Genomic DNA, 15,951 nt, shown 5'->3' with positions numbered 1-15,951 from the left:
TATTTATAATCTTAGTGAAATAATATCTTTCTGCTTCTTAAACGCTAATCCTGCAATATTAGCGATTGAAATGGTGGCAGAGTCTATATTTAGGCTGTCTACTGTTGCATACTTGCCACAGTAAGATTCTTTTAATATCTTTTCTAGTCTTGTTATCTTTATATTTCTGTCTTTGCAACTCTTTCTTCTGATGTTCTGCTGGGATTCTTCCAGAGGAAGGGGATTAAATAAATCTTTGAAATTTGCGGTAATGTGGCATCTGCTCCATGTCTTCTGCTTATAATGTCAAGATAATAGGGTGCTGGTTGTTCTAACTGGAAAGCTCTTTCAGATTAAAAGCCTTTTTGAGGTGACAGCCAGGTGATTACTGAACACTAAAGTCTGATGGTATTTTTCCAAGCATGCAGTGTAGCAATGCATATGTGAGATGGGGACCCCATCCTGCCTCTATGGCAGGATCCTGACTCCATCAACTCACCTGGAGCTGGGAGCCCTGCAGCAGCCTGGCTTCTGTCACTCATCCGGAGGCAAGGACCCCCCAAGAACTCAGCTGTGGTGCCCAGGTTTGCTCAGCTGACCTGGAAGAAGGAATAGGTGGGCAGAGGGAGGGAAGGAGCTAGTGGGTGAGCACATCAAGAAGGGTGGGGCCAATGAGGAAAGAATAGGCTTCCCAAGTCCCACCGTGGGGGGAGACCCCCGCCCCAGAGGCCCGTTCCCCACTGCTTGCGGATCGGGCCCCGGGGGGAACTCCACCCCAACATGCGCGTCACCCGGAAGTGACGTGACCACGCCGGGCACGCTGGGGGTGGAGCCACGGCCATCCGAGGGAAAACTCTATGGAGTCCCCCGCTGGCGGCTGCATTCACACTTGGCAACCCTAGGAAAGAAAGGAGAGGAGCCAAGAATGGGAAGGAGACCTGCCAGATTCCACCTTCCTGCAACCCACACTAGCAATGTTTTTAACTTGGTGGATTGTCCACTGTCCCCAGAGAGGTTGGAGCAGGGGGCGGGTGGGCCATTGAGAAGACTCACATAGTACATACTTGTACTTGAAAGAGAGAATAAGAGTTTAGTTGTTTCCAGTCTATGGGCGTAGGTGCCTTTCTGCAGTCTCAAAAACCCTGACAGCATAATTAATACATGGGTGGAGTGTGGGCTTGCTAAAGGTATTAAAAAAGTTTACAGGCTTACCCTTTATCAGTGATGCACATACTTTCTTGATAGCAGACTTACTGAGTTCTTGATTGCTGCAGGAGGGAGCCAGATTTCTTTGTAGCCGACAGAGAAGGGAGGACCCAAGGAGGTGAGTGGCAAGCAGCTTTACGGTTTAACCAAAAGCAAGACTTGCTGGGAAGGATAAGAGCGTTTAGAATTATGGCTAGATAATTCTGTGAATCTTGCTTACCTTTCTTGTGCTGACAGTCCTCTTCTTCAAGTATATGTTTTGGCTGGGCAAATGATGGCACTCAGAAGAGTGCCATTGCTGCTAATTATTCTGACAGAGATCCCATTACTTGAGAGCCGTTGAGTAATTGTTGTAAAACAGATCACAGTATTTTATTTGTGGGCTGGGTTTTAAATTATTGTAAGCATTTTATTTATGGGTTGGGCCTTTATTATAATCATGTGGCTTTAGGGTGGTGGTTGTAAACGAAAGCTGTCTTTTGCACCGGGCGCTGAGGCAGTGATTATGAGCAATGAGAGCTTTCACAGGCAACAAGAAGGCTGACCTTTCTCCCCTTGGGGATTTGTAAAGGGTGAGTGGTGGTTTTATGATGGGGGGGCAGAAGGATGGGCTTTACCTGTGTCAGAAGAACCCCCCCTAACAGAAGATAATGTCTCTTTAATATGAAAAGTTGACTTTCCCTCCCCTTCTCCCAAGAAAAATTGGAATACAATTGATGAATCTTTGCAGTGTTTCCTATAAGATGTCATCCTTTGAATGAATGTGTGTGTGCCCCCCCCCCCATATATTTGAGTAAAATGTGTTTAGGTATCCATTTTTATAGTACTGAAAAAAAGTGCAAGTTGTAAATCCGGAAATTCCCAGTCAACTCTTCACTCAGCTAAGAGCCTCAATGCAAGAAGTATCTTCGTTTTTCCTCATGCGAATTACTGGCAGGATGTAGTGAAGTGCTTTGGACATTCTAAAGTTTTGTGTCCTGCTAAGTATTCGTTTTATTGGGCTCTGTGAGATGAGGGAAACGTGCTGTTCTTTTACAGTCTTTGAATAAACTCAAGTGTTACTCTTCTGTTATTGGACCATAACAGAGACTATGCGAGGTCTCCATTCACTTGTCGGATTTACAGGGATTAAGCAACACACTTCCCTTTTTTTAGATTCTCTTTCTCCCTGTGTTGCCGAAAGGTTTCTCGGAGAACCAGATTTCTCCAGCAGCAGTAGACCTTACATTGAGACCAGAGTGGCAGGATGTCAGGCAGCCCAGAAGAGTGTAAGCTGACAGCATTCAGGATATAGTTTGTTGTTTTGAACATTCATGTTTAGCCTAGGCAAAAGAAGGGAGTGTCTGGGAAAAATTGACATGCCTGAAGCTGCGGCAACAGGTATGACTAGAAAAAGATGCAGAGCCAGTAATATTACCTTGTATCACCAAAGCAGAACGTACAAAGTTCTTGCTGCTTTCTCTTTTTAGAATTCCATTTATTTTTGCATTATCCACAGAAAGTCAGTGTGGTATAGTGGACAGAGTGGTGGACTAGGGCCCTGAGTAACTTGTGTTTCAATCTCCAGTTCTATCATGGAAACTCACTGGGTGACTATGGGCCCATCCTAAACTCTGAGCATGGCCTACCTCATAGGGTTGTTGTGAGAAACTGGAGTAGGGGAGAAAGATGTTCTAAGCTGCTTTGAGTCCCAACTGGGGAGAAAAGTGGGATACAAACAAATAAATTTATAAATACACAAATGTATTGTACTATTGCTGTGACTGTCAATAGTCTGCAGTCAAATTACTGTTTGCGGACAAATTGTGATGGTTTGCTATCTTGTTGGGAAACTGGATATTAAAAAAACCAGCTTCCTGTTATACTTCATAACGAACCTAAAGCAAGTAAGTACATGCAGTGCTGGGGCTGGATGGTGGGTTTTTTTTTCAAAATACTGTATTTAAATTATATTGTACTGGAAGTTTCCATAAGTTGCTTTGGGTCGGGGAAAACATAATGGAAATACCTAGATAAATAACATATTTTATAAATAGTTCTTTCCTGATCCAACTTTTAGCCTTTCTTTGTGAATCTGAGAGATAATTGTTGATGCTTCTGCTGCATGGAAATGATGGGTCACTTTTTTTGTAATGGGCTTCTTAGTGTCCCTAGGGAAGTGTGCTCTGACACTGAGCTCATGAGGGCCTGCAGCTTTCTCCTTCTTGGTCTTTATCAACCCTGTGATGAAATAAGTGTTGCCAATTCACTTGCTTGCTTTTGGGCTTCCTCCGTTTGAGCAAGGAAGCACACTGTGTTCCAGGCTTTCTAAGAAGCAGCAGAGGGCCCTCGATGTAAGCCTTTTTGTTCTTTAAACTGAGGAAGGTTGGTCGATTTTGACAGCCCATCAGGTATAAATTAGGGTGAAACGTTCTGGTGACAGGTTTGTGTTTGGACTGCCAGGATCTTAAAAAAATCGCTTGTATGTCTTGCCAAAAATAAAATGAAATGCCGAGAATTGATTGCACTTGTATAGTATTAGAGGGAGGTTTGCTGTCTTTCACCGGCTGAGCACAAGACAGCTGCTTATCTTATTTTTAAATGGAGATGGCCGTCTTCTGATCCTGGTGTGTGAAGGAAGACAGACTTTGGAGAATGCCCTTCATTGACTGAAAAACAACAATCAGCATCTGACACTGACTCCCTGGCAGACTATAGCCCTTTGTCGTTCTAATTTTAAAAATTAAGCTCCTGTTCCAGACGATGTAACCCTACAGGATCGCCAGAAGTCAGTTAAGACTTGATGGCACTTTCCACCATACACCAGATGATGTCAGCAGGTCACAAATTTACCATTCACCAATACTGGGTTATTGCGCAACCTGCTTGAATGCTCATTCAAAACACTGGGTGATTTGAAGTGCTGAGGCTGCATCAAGACCATTCGTCCTTGTTTTTTTATTCTTCCAAAGTTTGGGAATCTTGCAGTTGAGTAGATCTGGGGGAAAAATTCCACTATGCTTGCATTCAGTAGGAAGGGCTGAGGGTCTTCCTGGTCCATATGCTTAACTTCGGCATTATGTGCTAGAATTTTGAAATTACACCTCAAGTAATTTGTTAATTACTTGAATTTTTAGCAGAGATCCATTCGTGTTCTTTCTCTAGGCAGCATGAAGTTGCTACATGGGAAATAATTGTTGGCATGCTACAGCAGGAAGACATTTTTCCTACAGGGGTTATTATTTGCATTAAATGAAAAGGAGGGTCCTTGAAGGCAGTTATCTCTGCCCAAATAAACAGTCTTTGTTCAAATTAATATTCTCTGAGGAATGTAACGGGGATTAGTCAGATCATGCTAGCTAGCTACACTGGTTGTTTTCTGCATTGACTGAAAAGATGAGAGCTGTTCAAGCACAATTATCATAAGAATATTTGCTCAGATACTGCCAAGCTGTTGATATTTAAACAAATTTAAAAATAGATACCGCTGCCAATAAAACTAGGCACTGCGGTGGCTCAAGTGGTTAAGACGCTGAACTGCAGGCTGTGGAAGGTCAGTAGTTCAGCAGTTCGAGACCCGAATGTGCGGCATGACAGAGTGAGCTCCCATCTCTAGTTCCAGCTCCTGCCAACCTAGCAGTTCGAAAGCAAGACATTGCAAGTAGACAAATAGGTACCACTTTGGTGGGAAGGTAACAGCGTTCCGTGCGCTTTGGTGTTTAGTCATGCCGGCCACGTGACCACGGAAACGTCTTTGGACAGCGCTGGCTCTTCGGCTTTGAAACGGAGATGAGCACCGCAACCTTAGAGTCGGATTCGACTGGCTTTCGAGCAAGGGAACCTTTACCTTTAATATTTCAAAAGCTACCCAGCATCAACAGTTTGATGTAAGATAGGTGGCCTCTTATTTGTTTTGATATGATACATTTTTGCTTGTTTTTAAAATAATTTCCAGATTAACTGATTTTGGTGAAGGAGAAGAGGAAAACAGTATTTTGGATCTACAAATCATCAGACTAAAATTAAAGAAGTTAATTCTGACATACTATGTACAAACTGGCCTAGTTTTCACATTGAGGTGGTACTCCTGTGTTTGTGCTATACCAGGTATACTACAGGGGGAAACTCATATATGAATGAACTTCCATACACATTATTTCTTGTATATATAGTGAAATAGATACCTAGAAAGAAGTTAGACGAGGTTTTTCTTTGACATTTAGTTTTTTGCATGCAAGGAGTGTCTGGTGTGGCATACCATTCGGTAGTGTAAACACACATTTCAGCCCAGATAACGAATTTATCATCTCTACTTAAAGCAGTTACGAGTATTTGGTGATGGAGATTCTCAGCTGAACTGAGTGAACTGGTGTTTGCGTCTTTTATAACCCTCCTCAAACTGCTGAAGTATTAGAGCTTACATAGACTGCTTGATTTTAGGACAGTTATAAAGATTTATTGCTAATGATCTTTACCACCCAGAAGAGAATGAGATGTCAGTACGCCTTATGTCCCAATAGATCACATGAATAATATAAAAGCAGCCTTTCTGGATCAGGCCAAAGTCCATCTAGTGGCATCTTTTTCTCATGGCTTTCCTCCAAGGAGCTTACAAACAGCAGCTTGTGTGGTTTTATGCTCACAGGAACCCTATGAGATAGGTTAGGCTGAGAAAATGTGACTGGCAGGAGGTTTCCCAACAGGCTTCAGGGCAGAATGGGGATTTGAACCCAGGTGTCCCAGATATTAGTCCAATGCCTTCTGCCTCAGCACACTGGCATGGACAAATTAGTATACTTTTTAAGGCAACTGGTTTACCAAGATAATTCATGCAGATACTCTAGATAAAAAGACCTGAGGCGATTTCGCACTAGAGCTGCTCTCACACTTAAGCACTTTAACTAGTAAACAGAAGTATAGAAGAAGTGACCTTGGAAAAGGCAGGCTGCGGGGCTGCATTTGACCCGCGGCTTCGGCCAATTTCCTCCGCAGTTTCATGATCCTCAAAACCCAGGATCACGAAGCTGCGGAGGAAATCGGGCGAAGCTGCGAGTCAAAATGCAGCCCCGCAGCTTCGGGCGCGAAATTGACATGTTTGTGTCGGGGCAAATGGCGGCTGCGCCGCGAGGCAGCTCTAGTGCGAAATCGCCCCTGCCTTTTCCAAGGTCACTTCTTCTATACTTCTGTTTACTAGTTAAAGTGCTTAAGTGTGAGAGCTGCTATACTGAACAGTCTCTAAAGTGAAAACCCATGAGCAGTGTTCCCTCTAAGCAGAGTTAGTGTGAGCTAGCTCAGTATTTTAGCCTCCGGCTCACACATTTTTGTTTTAGCTCAGGAAGGATGGCTCCAGAGCAAACTAATTTATACAGCAGCCAAATCGCTCGCTCACAACTTTAATGCCAGGAGCTCACAAACTAGAATTTTTGCTCACAAGACTCACAAGCTTAGAGGGAGCATTGCCCCTGAGTTGTGATCCTCAAGTAACAAGCCATTATGGTGCTACAGTTTTAATTTACTGCTTTTAGAAGGACCTGCTGTGTGGAGAGCAAGGGTCCCTTGCTTCCTGTCTATCTTTGAACAATAATGAAAAAGAGCTGTAGAATGGAGAGGCAGATTGAGGCCCTCCTCCCTTCAAAAGCACTCTGATACCTTCTTTCTTTTCTTCTCCCTTGTCTGTGCGGTCTGATTCACCCTATTTACCACTGCCAGTTGGTATTCCAAAGCTCCACATGTGTTGTTGCACAGAGCCTCTCATTCCTGCCCCACTGGAGAGGACACAACTCTGACTAGTCTCCTTCCTGTCACATGACCATGATGTCATATGACTCGTCTCAGGCTTGCAACTCAGTGGGTGCGATCAGATGGGGCGTTTCAGCCGGCATAAACTGTACCGGTTGGAACCGTTGCAGTTTATGCTGGCTGAAATGCGATCACATTTACCTCCTCTCTGCGGAGCCCATTGCTGTATGCCCGTTCACACACAGCGGGCATCGGCGGTTTGTTGTTGTTTTTTTACTTAGTTTGCACATGCGCATAGGCAGCCATCCACAGAATGGCGATCTTCGCACATGCGCAAAACACCCCGTCCAGAAAAGCATGCCCTGAAGAGAGGACTTACCTTTAAAGTTTAAAGAGCAAACTGGCCTCCCTGAGGTCCCAGACTCCTCTAAAATGTTAAACTAAGGACCTTTTCTTTTTTTAAAAAACAAACGCCGGGGCGAAGCTTCGCCCAAGCGCATATCGCCAACCTAAAAAAAAAGGCGAGCGAAAAGCGGAAGCCTTGGTCTTCCAAATGGAAGGGGCTCTACAACTTGGAGAGCGATCAGACGGGGGGGGGGGTAAAGCGATTACAACCGTTGCACTCAGGATACCACCACTTGGGGACCTAGTGGCAGAATACAACGGTTTAAAGCTCTTTGCGACAGTTAGGGATGGAAGGCAGATGTTCGCCGTGAGAACGCCGGTAAATACACCGATTCCAACTGGCACCTATACCGTTGTAAATGCCCCATCTGAATGCACCTAGTGAGTGCCATGTTGCAGCTTTGTGATTAAAGGTAAGTCCCTGGAACTGGTGAGACTGAAGATTGCTTAACATCTCTCTGGAGAAAATACATAATGTGATCAAAAGACTAAACCAGCAGAAGAGAACTATCACCATCTCCCATGGTTGGGCCTTTTTTTCAGCCAATAGCACCATGCTTAAATTTTTGATGCCCTTTCCCTGGTGTTTGTATTGTGGATTTCAAAAATGAAGCACTGTATTGTAACATATACCATAGCTCTTCAGTAGCAGTTAAAATATTTGAATCCATTGGTTGAAATCATCCTTTTAAAATTTCTTTTAATATAGGCAAGCAAAGCAGTGGTAGAACAAATTGGTAGAACAAAAAATGATGGCACATAGGTTAGTGATTTTCTGAGGCTGAAAACTGAGAGAGTGCATGGGGGCAGTAAAATAAAATACCTGTGTACGGTGATGAAAAGGCATTTTGGAATCTCTATCATCAATAAATCTAATTTTCAATGTGGTCAGATCTGTGGATACTTAAATCTGGAGGCTGCAGCCATGAACAGATAAGACAGCTTTCCCCCCTTCGGATAACAGAATATATATATACAGGGGTCATTTCGTAGAAAAAGAGCTAGGGGGCTCATTAGCATAACTCATTAGCATATGCCACACCCCCTGACATCACCGGAAGTGTGTCCTCCCCACAGCCGGCGGCGACCTCCAGCGGGCACCAGCAGGGAGCTCCAGGCCCCGCCCTCCCGCACCTCACCCGGGGGGATGGCGTCCCCCCGTGTCCCCCCCCAAATGACCCCTGTATATATAACCAGAGATTGGGGGGGGAGATGAAAAGTAGGTTGGTTAGTATGTGGGAAGGAGAGAAAGAAGCAGAAAAAGGTGAGAATATGGGGTTCAGCAAGAGAAGGAAAAAAGAAACAGTTTAAAGATAGATAGATATCTATCTTGATAAGTTTGCTAATTTCTTTAAAGGCAGATAGGGACTTTTCCTGGCAAGTGTGTACTGAGTTCAATGTCACTAGCAGCTGTAAAAATTATGGAGGAGCATTCCTTGTGGGTTTACATCCTCCCCCAGTGATCAGGTGCTTGGGGGTTTGGACCAACCGAAGAATGCACCTTTGTCTGTCTGTTTCAACTAGAAATTAAGGGGCAGGGTAGCCCAAGCTACACCAATCCCGCTTGCTTTTCAGCAGTGACTAACATCCTGTGTTAACAAGCAGCATAATGTCAGGTTACACAGTTTTTATGTTAATTTGATAGACGTTTCCAAAATTTCAGACACAACCTAAACTATTTATGTATCTATCATATGGCAGAGTTACACTCAGGAAGCATATAATTTATATAAAACCAGGCTGATAGACAAATAGGGCAATCCCCCTAAATACTAATATCTAATTTTTCAGTCTACTCAGTCGCAGCTGGGGAGAGTTCAAAGAGCTCCGTCACATCACCCTGGAAAGCACAATGTTCACATTCCTGTGAGAGATGGAAAATAGTTCGATGGGCTGCACCACAATCGCATTCGGGTCCATTTAAGAAGTAGTCGTCTGCTAAGTCAACTCCTGCCACCTTCCACAAAAGTGATGGCCTCTCTACTTATGTTCCTGGATTGTTTTGCTCATATGGAGACTGTGTTGTTCTGGGCACCTCAGGGTGATCTTGCTGGTACTTGGCCTATGCAGCCCAGTGCACTGCAGGAGTGCTATGTGCAAATGTCTTTGCCGCATTCCTAAGTTGCCTCCTCCTTGTAGCATTGGTGTATCTGGCTCGACGTTAGTCAGGAGCTTTCTTGGGGGCAGTAAGAGGTGAGAGGTGTGGGGGAGAGTTGGTGTGAGGGAGTGGTGATGTTGGTGGACATTTCTTCAGGTTCATGAGGGAGGCATGCATCGAAATGGCTCCTAGAAATGTCCTTTACTATCTCCCCATAAACATTCATACCCTGGCCCTGTTCCTACTGGCCTGTCTGGTGTTGGGGGGATTGTATTTAAAGGCATCGGGGAGGCTGGACCAGCAGCAGTGCTAAGGCAATTCCGCTGAGCAAACCTCCCTGGCGGCTGTAAGCATCTCACCTCCTCTTCTACACCTGACAGGCAGCTGCCTGTCCAGTGTAGGAGGGGGAGGAGTATTAGAAGCCACTGTGGAGGCAGGGCTGGCAGGATCACTAAGGCGTTACTGCTGGGGCAGGCTCCCTCGTGGCTTTAAGCACCCTGCAACCACTGCTGCACCTGACAGACAACCACTTGTTAGGTGTAGGAGGTGGGGGGAGTGTGTTGGAAGCCATCCCACCTCCTCTCCTACACCTGACAGACAGCTGCCTGTCCAGTGTAGGAGTGGGAGGGGGAGGAGTATTAGAAGCCACTGTGGAGGTGGGGCTGCACCTGACAGACAACCACCTGTTAGGTGTGGGAGGTGGGGGGAGTGTGTTGGAAGCCATCGGAGAGGCTTGGCCAGCAGCTTTGCTTTACCTCACAGGTGGTTGTTGGCACTCCTGATTTCCTCAATTGTCATTAACTCTGTACAGCCCCCTGTAACTGTTGGGGTTTTTTTACCTCAGAGCACTGAGCTCTGCAGCTGACCAATCAGAGAGTGGGGGGTGCAGAGAGGCAGCTGCATGGCAGCTGCATAGGAATTAATGGAGGGAGCACATTTTCCCCGTTTTCACCCACTTAGGGGTCGAATTTCTAAAAAGCCCTTCTTAGCGAGCACCTACGCCACGGTAGGGGCACTCTCCCTGAATTTGGTGTCTCTAGGTCCAGTGGTTTGGCCTGGGCATTGATTTCACGGTGAGGGGACTTTCTTTTATATATATAGATGTAAAAATTATGCAAGTGCCTATTTACATGCAGCCCCTGTATGTAATATGTGTGTCATAACAGGCACTTACACATTTTTGTACATGGTAGCACAAGCTGTATTATATGTTTGTGTTCTATTGCAATATGTGTAGATTATTTCTTAGTGAAGAGGGGAAAACCCTAGTAAATGACATTCATATTTAGCACATATTTTTATGTTAGCATCTTTTGTACACATTCGGGTTAGGACTAAATAATTTGGGGGGGGGGAGATTTGTTTGAAATAATCCTATTTCCTGAAATGAACTCTAAATCCTCTTATGACTGGCAATGTTAAAACAACTGGTCCTTTTAAGAATGTCTAGTTTGGGCCAAAATCCCTTTGTAGGCCCTGCCACCTGAGGAGCAATGTGAATCTGGAGTTGAGCAAGTCTGCACAAAAATCAGAAACCCTGCAAAAAACCCGGAGGATGTTTAAATCCCCCCGAAACTGGCAGAGCGTCCCCTGCGCATGCGCAGGGAACGCTCTGCACACTCCAGGTTGAGGGAGGGGGAAATAGCGAGGGGCGAGCGGCTTCCCGCTCGCCCCTCGCTTCAGTGCCGGGTTGGGGGGGGAAGAGCAGCGAGGAGCTGGAAGGGAGAGGCAATGGGGGGAGATGGAGGGGGGTGGAGGACAGGGGGGAACCGGCAGGATGGGGGGGGACTTACCTCCTCCTGCTGCTTCCTCCTATGCCTCCCTCCCCCCCGCGAGTATCACGGGTCCACCCCTTGTAGCTACTATAATTTACAAGTGTGAAATGTTGAACATAGTGCGCAGCAACAGATAACACCTAATGTGTAATGGCCACCTAAGGGAGGGGCCACAGCTTAGTGGTAGAGCACGCCAAAGTGTCTCCCCAATATTCAGTCCCTGGCGTCTCCAGTTTAAGCAGTCAGGTACATGTGAAAGATCTGAGATTCTGGAGAGTAGCTAGGATTCAGACTAGACAATACTGACCATGATAACCAGTGGTCTGATTTAGTCTAATGCAGCTTCTTGTGTTTACGGGCCTCATGTTCTTTTATGGACCTGCTTGCCAGTTGAAGTCATAGTCAGAGAGGCCCTGCGCTGTTTGCATCTGCTTTCTGAAGTAAAGTGAGTACAACTGTCAGGGGCTTCTCTGTTATGTCTCAATTCGGAATGAATTTTCCAAATCTAATCTATTTGTTTGGGGCTGAGCCATCTAATGTTGCAAACACGTGTGTATGTGTGAGCATAGGCATGCAGTAAGGCTGTCAACTTCTAGGTGGGATCTGGAGATCTCTTGGTGTTATAACTGATCTTCAGACTGCAGAGATCAGTTTCCCTGAAGACAAGGACTGCTTTGAAGGGGGAACTGTATGGCATTATATGGTCCCTCCCCTCCCTAAGCACTGGCCTTCCCAGACTCCACCCGGAAATATCCAAAAATTCCCCAGGAGTTCGCTATCATAGCATGCAGCCTTTTGTGTTGATTTTTCTTCCCTGTGGCTTGCCTCATCAACCTAGCTACTAGAGTCGTTTTAATTATACATTTTTGGTATTTTAATTGTTTGATAGTTATTGCTGTTGAGATAGTTTTGTTTACAGCTGATTTTGGTTTGGCTGGCATACTGATGACCTTAAAGTTTAGTGTTATGTTTTTAGCTCTAGTAGAGCAAGGTTTCTGAGTTAGGAGTGATTTGTAGGATTAAACCAACAGTTTGCATGCTTTGTCTGTTTTTGTAAGCTGCATTGCAAACTAACTACTGAGAAAGCAAGTTATAATGTCTTAGATAAATAAATTGTTAATAAATCATCTTTCATGTACTGTTGTTACTAACAGGGATGCTATAACATACTTTGTCTAGGTTGTTTCTGTGTCATGGCAGTTCCATGGTATTTTGTGAGCACCATAAATAGCTGCTCTGTTGTTTTATATATTTACTAGGAATAAGGCCCTTTGTGAAAATAAATACAACGAGCTCTAGAAAGAAGCTCTGGGAGTGTGCCCCAGCCTTGGGCACTCAGTGTCAATTTGCTGTGGCAACCTCAAAAGGGTATAATGACACAGAGTCCACCATTTTCTCCAGAGGAACTGATCGTTGCTACCTGAAGAACAGTTGTAATTCTAAGTGACCTCCAGCCCCCACCTGGAGATTGGCAACAATAGTTCCCCAGGAGGAAATGGCTGGTTTGGACGGTGGAGTTTATAGCATTGTACCTGTCTGAGGTCCCATCCCTCCACAAACTCCACTCTCTCCAGGCTTCACCCCTCAAATCTCCAGGAATTTCCCAACCTGGAGTTGGCAACCCTATCTCCATCCCAGTCAACCATCAACCTTCCTTTATCTGCCCAACTTTCCATCTCCTCCCCACCTCCCTCCTAGAGAGCAGTTGTAATTCTGAGTGAACTCCAGCCCCAACTTGGAGACTGGCAACAATGGTTCCCCAGGAGGGAATGGCTAGTGTGGAGGGTGAAGTCTATGGCATTGTACCTGTCTGAGGTCCCACCCCTCCTCAAACCTCACCCTCTCCAGGCTCCACTGCTCAAATCTCCAGGAATTTCCCAACCTGGAGCTGGCAACTCTATCTCCTTCCCAGCCAAGCATCAACCTGCCATTATCTGCCCCTCACTCTTCAGCTTTCTGTCTCCCCCCCCACACAACTGCAGGCTCTACCATGCTCTGAAGCCCTGACTGCTACCTCACATTGGCTGGCATGGGGGGGCATCTCAGCAAGGTATAAGGACACAGAGTCCACCATTTTCTCCAGGGGAACTGATCTCTGCCATCTGGAGAGCAGTTGTAATTCTGAGTGATCTCCAGCTCTCACCTGGAGATTGGCAACAATGGTTCCTCAGTAAAAGTAGTCTTTCTCTGCAATGGGGACCAAAGCAGCTTACATCATTCTCCTCCCCCCTTTTGACTTGCACAACAACTCTGTGAGGTAGGTTAGGCTGAAAGTCTGTGACTGGTCGAAAATCACCCACTCAGCTTCCACAGCAAGAACCTGGCTCTAGCAGACCCTGCTCTGAAGCACTGACTGCTATGCCTAGGGAAGCCAACCTCCAGGTGGAGCTTGAAGATTGCCAAGTATCACAACTGAACTCCAGACAACAGATCTCTCTCTCCCCCTGGAGAAAATTAACTACTTTGGATGGTGGCCTCTATAGCATTCTGTTCACCTGAGGCCTCCCCCCTCCTCAGACTCTGGCTTTCTTAGACACAGAATCTCCCTACTTGGAGCTGGCAACCCTAGTCAGGACTGGCCCCAATGAGTTTTCTCCCAAAGGCCAAAATAGGTGTGGAAAGGGCCTTTTACTGACAGAACCAAGCTTGGTTTCCTAGGAACAGGTACTGAGGGGAAAGTAGGGTTCCCAGCTCTGAGTAGGGAAATACCTGGAGATTTGGGGGGTGGATCCTGTGGAGGGCAGCACTGGGGGGGCGGAAGGACGGAGCAGGAATTTCCAAACCTGGAGCTGGCAACCCTAGTCAGGACTGGCCTCACAAAGGCCTGGAAAGGGCTTCATTTCTTTGTCTTTTTACTGACCGAACCAACAGCCACTGAGGGAAAAGTTAGTCCCACAGAGGAGCCAAGCAGGCGAAGTGTCTTCCTCAGGAGAGAAAGCATATTCTGACAGGGAACAGTGGCTAGAGTGGGCAGGAAAGAGGAGCATACCCAGCACCCAGCCAATGGCACACAAGTACTCTTGAGTGGTGGCTGATGGAGTGCACTGTGGGTGGGACTCAGGCAACACAGCCAGTGGATAGGGATAGCTTCTGAGTGACACATCATGGAGCCAACTGTCTTAGGAGTGTGTGGAATGTTTTGAAAGTGCTACCCCACTACTCAATTATATATGAGGAAAGTTACAATATTAAATGTTATGGGACATATTGTTAAGATGTGCATAGGTTTGCAGACGCAACAGCTTTTGATCTGTAAATAAACACACTGGGGAATACTTAGCAAAGACTTAGCAAAGACATTGGAATATTGTGTATCTTCTAAACTTGATACAGAAAGAGAGGAGAGGCATGTTTTTTCAGTAAACATACCGCAAAAATCTTCTAGAAGAACAACTCCCACATGATTCAGATATTTTACCTCTCTTCTGTATTAAATATATATTAAGTTGTCTGGAAGTTTGACTCATAGCTTTAGACACTAATTCCAGACATATTAGTATTCTTTTGCAAAACCAGATGGGAGTCCTGTGATACCTTTGAAGACTAAATAACAATTTTATTGTGTCATAATTGTTTTGTGTCCTCTTGATATTGCATTTCTGCATGCAGCAGATTATTAGGCCAAAATCACACTTGGATTTTAAAGTGCTTTGATCACACAGGAATCATTCTGTTTTTTGGTTAATAAGCAATGTATACATTTCACTGTTTCCCCCCAGTGCTTCAAATATTACCACTCGCTCCCTTTCTAGATGGGTAGAAAATGGTCCCGTACATGGATGCTGGACCAGTCTGGCCTGAAATTGATGTCTGATGCACTCCCACAAATATCCCTTTAGCCTGCCTCCAGGTGAAATTAACAAGGTTGAAGGAAAGGCTTTTACTATGTTTATAGTTCACCATTCTTGCTGAGACTCAAGGTGGATTACACAGTGTAAGTCTATGTGATCAAGAGGATGAAGAGGATGAGACATCTAATAAACAATGTACTAGGATTACAGAAATCTTGAAGAAATCATAGAAGATTAAACATAATTCAGAATGCAAATACCTTGCAGAAAAATGGGTATTACATCATTAGATACAACGTAGTAAAAGATATTACGTCAGTAGAAAATAATGCAGTGAGAGCAGGATAATACATAGCTATTTACAGATGTCATAAAAATACGGGAAGGTTAAAAATGTGGCATAAAATCCACCTGCCAGTGTGGTTATGAATAGACTAAAAACAAAACAGATGGACACAGGCACATTTAAAACAGCATCTGTTGTCTTTTGCACATACCCGTGAGGTGTAATAAGGACCACATTTGTAGTGGTGGCTTTTTCTTCCTAGACACCTGGCCTCAAATTCTGTGTAGAGTTGCATATGTATTGTTTTACCATGGATCTGGAAAGCTTCCTGATCTGTAGAAATATGACATGCATGGAGCAGTCCTAACTTCAGTCCAAAATATTTGGTTTTTAAGGTTGTCACGCTCTTTGTTAGGCCTTGACACCGGCGTAATCTTCGCGGGGGCTGGGGGGCTGGCGCCTCCCCCGAAATTCCCACCCACCCCTCGCCCTCCCAAGCCTCTGTTATGGCCAGCGCCGGCGGCTGCCCCTTACCCGAAGCGGAAGAGAGCCGACGAAGGAAGCCGCCCGGCCCCAGTCCCGCCCCCGCCGAGAGCGGCCGTGGGAACACGTGTGCCTCCGTTATGGCCAGCGCCGGCGGCCGCCCCTTACCCGAAGCGGAAGAGAGCCGGCGAAGGAAGCCGCCCGGCCCCA

General features: G+C 45.5%; 1 protein-coding gene across 1 annotated transcript in view; it reads left to right on the top strand.

The window, feature by feature from the left end:
- The first annotated feature begins 1,680 nt into the window (after positions 1-1,680).
- Positions 1,681-15,951, top strand: part of PPFIBP2 (PTPRF interacting protein, binding protein 2 (liprin beta 2)) — a 179,234-nt gene continuing 164,963 nt past the window's right edge. Inside the window, exon 1 of the mRNA XM_015411715.1 lies at positions 1,681-1,757. The gene's annotated coding sequence lies outside the window, so the exon portion shown is untranslated. The remainder of the gene's footprint in view (positions 1,758-15,951) is intronic.

This window comes from Gekko japonicus, unplaced genomic scaffold, assembly GCF_001447785.1.
Source record: "Gekko japonicus isolate JY-2015 unplaced genomic scaffold, Gekko_japonicus_V1.1 scaffold156, whole genome shotgun sequence".
Classification (NCBI taxonomy): Eukaryota; Metazoa; Chordata; class Lepidosauria; order Squamata; family Gekkonidae; genus Gekko; species Gekko japonicus.
The sequence above is the reverse complement of the archived record's forward strand: the minus strand, read 5'-3'. Positions and strand labels throughout refer to the sequence as shown.